Here is a 5,959-nt window from a genome sequence, read left to right on the forward strand (position 1 = left end):
CATCTTGACATTCATAGTGTTCTTGCATGCATCACATGTTTTGATCCAAAATTCTCATGCATTGAGTCTTTTTGATGTTTTTCTCTTTCTTTATTAAAATTTAAAAATCAAAAAAATATCTTTCCCTTTTTCACTCATAAATTTTCGAAAATTTGAGTTGAATTTTTCAAAACTTTTTAAAATTTAGTTGTTTCTTATGAGTCAAATCAAATTTTCAATTTAAAAATTCTATCTTTTTCAATTCTTTTTCAAAAATCAAATCTTTTTCAATTTTTCTTTCATATTTTTGAAAATTTCAAATTAATTTTCAAAATCTTTTTCTTATTTTTATTCCATATTTTCGAATTCAATGCTAACAATTAATGTGATTGATTCAAAAATATTAAGTTTGTTACTTGCCTAGTAAGAAAGGTTCAATCTTTAAATTTTAAAATCAAATCTTTTTGTTTCTTGTTAGTCAAGTAATCAACTTTAATTTTCAAAATCAAATCTCTTTAAATTTCTTTTTCAAATCTTTTTCAAAATAAATTTCAATCACATCTTTTTCAAAATCAATTTCAAAATCTTTTGTAACTTCTTATCTTTTCAAATTTGATTTTCAAATCTTTTTCAATTAACCACTTAACTTTTTGATTGATTCTTATCTTTTTCAAAACTACCTAACTAATTCTCTCTCTCTAATTATCGAAATCTCCTTCCCTCTTCTTCAAAATTCCCTTTTTTCTAACTAATTGTTTTAATTTTAATTTAATTTGATTTCAATTTTAATTTTTGAATTTTAACTTTAATTTTAAAATCTTTTTATTTTATTTATTTAAATTTTTGAATTCTTCTCTTCCTCACCTCCTTCTATTTATTTATTCATCTACTAACACTTCTCCTCCACCCAAAAATTCGAACCCCATCCCCTTCTCTGTGTTCGAATTTTTTTCCTCTTCTTCTTACATTCTTCTCTTCTTATACTTGCATAAGGAATCTCTATACTGTGACATAGAGGATTCCATATTTTCTTTTGTGTTCTCTTCATTTTCATATGAGCAGGAACAAGGATAAGAACATTCTTGTTGAAGCCGATCCTGAACCTGAAAGGACTCTGAAGAGGAAGCTAAGGGAAGCTAAAGCTCAACTCTCTGGAGAAAATCTGACAGAAATTTTCGAAAAGGAAGGAGACATGGCCAAAAATAATGACAATGCAAGGAAGATGCTTGGTGACTTTACTGCACCAAATTCAAATTTACATGGAAGAAGCATCTCAATCCCTGCCATTGGAGCAAACAATTTTGAGCTTAAACCTCAATTAGTTTCTTTGATGCAACAGAACTGCAAGTTTCATGGACTTCCATCCGAAGATCCTTTTCAGTTCTTAACGGAATTCTTGCAGATCTGTGATACTGTTAAGACCAATGGGGTTGATCCCGAGGTCTACAGGCTTATGCTTTTCCCATTTACTGTAAGAGACAGAGCTAGAGTATGGTTGGACTCTCAACCTAAAGATAGCCTGAACTCTTGGGATAAGCTGGTCACGGCTTTCTTAGCCAAGTTCTTTCCTCCTCAAAAGCTTAGCAAGCTTAGAGTGGATGTTCAAACCTTCAGACAGAAAGAAGGTGAATCCCTCTATGAAGCTTGGGAGAGATACAAGGAACTGACCAAAAAGTGTCCTTCTGACATGCTTTCAGAATGGACCATCCTGGATATATTCTATGATGGTCTGTCTGAGCTATCAAAGATGTCACTAGACCATTCTGCAGGTGGATTCATTCACCTAAAGAAAACGCCTGCAGAAGCTCAACAACTCATTGACATGGTTGCAAATAACCAGTTCATGTACACTTCTGAAAGGAATCCTGTGAATAATGGGACGCCTATGAGGAAGGGAGTCCTTGAAATTGATACTCTGAATGCTATATTGGCTCAGAATAAAATATTGACTCAACAAGTCAATATGATCTCTCAGAGTCTGAATGGATTGAAGGAATCATCCAACAGTACTAAAGAGGCATCTTCTGAAGAAGAAGCTTATGATCCTGAGAACCCTGCAATAGCAGAGGTGAATTACATGGGTGAACCCTATGGAAACACCTATAATCCCTCCTAGAGAAATCATCCAAATTTCTCATGGAAGGATCAACAAAAGCCTCAACAAGGCTTTAATAATGGTGGAAGAAACAGATTTAGCAATAGCAAGCCTTTTCCATCATCCACTCAGCAACAGACAGAGAGTTCTGAGCAGAATCTTTCTAGCTTAGCAAATATAGTCTCTGATCTATCTAAGGCCACTGTAAGTTTCATGAATGACACACGGTCCTCCATTAGGAATTTGGAGGCACAAGTAGGCCAGCTGAGTAAAAGAGTCACTGAAACTCCTCCTAGTACTCTCCCAAGCAATACAGAAGAGAATCCAAAAAGAGAGTGTAAGGCCATTGATTTAACCATTATGGCCGAACCTACAAGGGAGGGAAAGGACGTGAATCCCAGTGAGGAAGACCTCCTGGGACATCCAGTGATCAACAAGGAGTTCCCCTCTGAGGAACCAAAGGAATCTGAGGCTCATCTAGAGACCATAGAGATTCCTTTGAGCCTCCTTATGCCATTCATGAGCTCTGATGAGTATTCTTCTTCTGAAGAGAATGAAGATGTTACTGAAGAGCAAGTTGCCAAGTACCTTGGTGCAATCATGAAGCTGAATGCCAAATTATTTGGTAATGAGACTTGGGAAGATGAACCTCCCTTGCTCATCAATGAACTAAGTGATCTGGATCAACTGAGATTGCCTCAGAAGAAACAGGATCCTGGAAAGTTCTTAATACCTTGTATCATAGGCACCATGACCTTTGAGAAGGCTCTATGTGACCTTGGATCAGGGATAAACCTCATGCCACTCTCTGTAATGGAGAAACTGGGAATCTTTGAGGTGCAAGCTGCCAGAATCTCATTAGAGATGGCAGACAACTCAAGAAAACAGGCTTATGGACAAGTAGAGGACGTGCTAGTAAAGGTTAAAGGCCTTTACATCCCTGCTGATTTCATAATCCTAGACACTGGGAAGGATGAGGATGAATCCATCATCCATGGAAGACCCTTCCTAGCCACAGCAAGAGCTGTAATTGATGTGGACAGAGGAGAATTGATCCTTCAACTAAATGAGGACAACCTTGTGTTTGAAACCCAAGGATTTCCTTCTGTAACCATGGAGAGGAAGCATGAAAAGTTTTTCTCACTGCAGAGTCAACCAAAGCCCCCACAGTCAAACTCTAAGTTTGGTGTTAGGAGGTTCCAACCTTGCTCTGATTATCTGTGAGGCTCCATGAGAGCTCACTGTCAAGCTATTGACATTAAAGAAGCGCTTGTTGGGAGGCAACCCAATGTTATCTAATTATATTTATTTATTTTCCATTGTTATTTTATGTGTTCTTTAGGTTGATGATCATGTGAAGTCACAAAAACTACTGAAAAATCAAAAACAGAATGAAAAATAGAATGAAAAACAGCACACCCTGGAGAAGAACAGTTTGGCGTTTAAACGCCAGAAACAAGCATCTGTCTGGCGTTTAACGCCAGAAACAGGCACCAAGCTGGCGTTTAACGCCAGAAACAAGCATCTACCTGGTGTTAAACGCCAGAACAGAGCATGGAAGTGGCGTTTAACGCCAGAAATAGGCAGCAGTCTGGCGTTAAATGCCAGGATTGCATGTATAGGGCGTTTTACACGTCTAAAGGGTACAAGGATAAAAAATCCTTGATACCTCAGGATCTGTGGACCCCACAGGATCCCCTCAGGATCTGTGGACCCCACAGGATCCCCTCAGGATCTGTGGACCCCACAGGATCCCCACCTAACCCTATTTTCTCCTCTTCACACCTTTTCATAACTCTCTTCCCCAAATGCCCTTCACCAATCACTTCAATCACTCTTTCCCATCACCCCCTCACCACTCACATCCATCTTCTCTTCCCCATAAACCCCACTACCTTCAAATTCAAAATATTTTCCCTCCCAAACCCAACCATAAAATGGCCGAACCCTAAAACCCTCCCCACTTCTATATAAACCCCTCATTCCTTCTTCTATTTCACACAACACAACCCTCTTTTCTTCCACTTGGCCGAAACTTACTCTCTCTCCGTCTCCTCCATTTCTCTTCTTCTTCTACTTCTTTCTTTCTTCTTTTGCTCGGGGACGAGCAAACATTTTAATTTTGGTGTGGTAAAAGCATTGCTTTTTGTTTTTCCATAACCATTTATGGCACCTAAGGCCAGAGAAACCTCTAGAAAGAGGAAAGGGAAGGCAATTGATTCCACCTCTGAGTCATGGGAGATGGAGAGATTCATCTCAAATGTCCATCAAGACCACTTCTATGAAGTTGTGGCCAAGAAGAAAGTGATCCCTGAGGTTTCTTTCAAGCTCAAAAGGAATGAGTATCCGGAGATCCGACTTGAGATTCAAAGAAGAGGTTGGGAAGTTCTCACCAACCCCATTCAAGAAGTCGGGATCCTAATGGTTCAAGAGTTCTATGCAAACGCATGGATCACTAGAAACCATGATCAAAGTGTGAACCCGAATCCAAAGCATTGGCTTACCATGGTTTAGGGGAAATACTTAGACTTCAGTCCGAAAAATGTAAGGCTGGCGTTCAACTTGCTAATGATGGAAGAGAACGCATGCCCCTACACAAGATGGGTCAACTTTGATCAAAGGTTGGACCAAGTCCTCATAGATATATGTGAGGAAGGAGCTCAATGGAAAATTGACTCAAGAGGAAAGCCGGTTCAATTAAGAAGGCATGACCTCAAACCAGTGGCTAGGGGATGGCTAGAGTTCATTCAACGCTCAATCATTCCTACTAGTAACCGGTATGAAGTTACTATAGACCGGGCCATCATGATCCATAGTATCATGATTGGAGAAGAGGTGGAAGTTCATGAGATTATACCTCAAGAACTCTATAAGGTGACTGACAAGTCCTCCACTTGGGCAAGGTTAGCCTTTCCTCACCTCATATGCCACCTCTGCAATTCAGCTGGAATTGACATAGAGGGAGATATCCTCATTGAAGAGGATAAGCCCATCACTAAGAAAAGGATGGAGCAAACAAGAGATCATGAACCTCAACATGAGCATGAGGAGATTCCTCACCATGAAATCCCTGAGATGCCTCAAGGGATGCATTTCCCTCCATAAAACTATTGGGAACAAATCAACACTTTCCTAGGAGAATTAAGTTCCAACATGGGACAACTAAGGGTGGAGCACCAAGAGCACTCCATCATCCTCCATGAAATTAGAGAAGATCAAAGAGCTATGAGGGAGGAGCAAGAAAGACAAGGAAGAGACATAGAGGAGCTCAAGAGCACCATTGGTTCTTCAAGAAGAGGAAGACGCCACCCTCACTAAGGTGGACTCATTCCTTAATCACCTTTTTTATTTATTTTCCTGTTTTTCGATTTTTTGAGCTTTATGTTTATTTATATTTGTGTCTTATTACATGATCATTAGTGTCTAAGTGTCTATGTCTTAAAGTTATGAATATGAATCCATCACCTCTCTTGAATGAAAAATGTTTTAAAAACAAAAGAACAAGAAGTACATGGTTTCGAATTCATCCTTGAAACTAGTTTAATTATTTTGATGTGGTGGCAATACTTTTTGTTTTCTGAATGTATGCTTGAACAGTGCATATGTCTTTTGAATTTGATGTTTATGAATGTTAAATATGTTGGCTCTTGAAGAATAAGGAAAAAGGAGAAATGTTATTTGACAATCTGAAAAATCATAAAAATGATTCTTGAAGCAAGAAAAAGCAGTGAATACAAAAGCTTGCAGAAAAAAATGGCAAAAAAAAAAGAGAAAAAAAAAGCAAGCAGAAAAAGCCAAAAGCTCTTTAAACCAAAAGGCAAGAGCAAAAAGCCAATAGCCCTTAAAACCAAGAGGCAAGGGTAATAAAAAGGATCCAAGGCTTTG

General features: G+C 38.5%; 1 non-coding gene across 1 annotated transcript; it reads right to left on the minus strand.

Moving 5' to 3' along the window:
- Positions 1 to 1,564: 1,564 nt before the first annotated feature.
- LOC112753627 (small nucleolar RNA R71) lies at positions 1,565 to 1,672 on the minus strand. Its single transcript, XR_003178003.1, has one exon. It is a non-coding gene; the product is annotated as a small nucleolar RNA R71 (small nucleolar RNA).
- Between the last annotated feature and the right edge of the window lie 4,287 nt (positions 1,673 to 5,959).

Source organism: Arachis hypogaea, chromosome 15 (assembly GCF_003086295.3).
Source record: "Arachis hypogaea cultivar Tifrunner chromosome 15, arahy.Tifrunner.gnm2.J5K5, whole genome shotgun sequence".
NCBI lineage: Eukaryota > Viridiplantae > Streptophyta > Magnoliopsida > Fabales > Fabaceae > Arachis > Arachis hypogaea.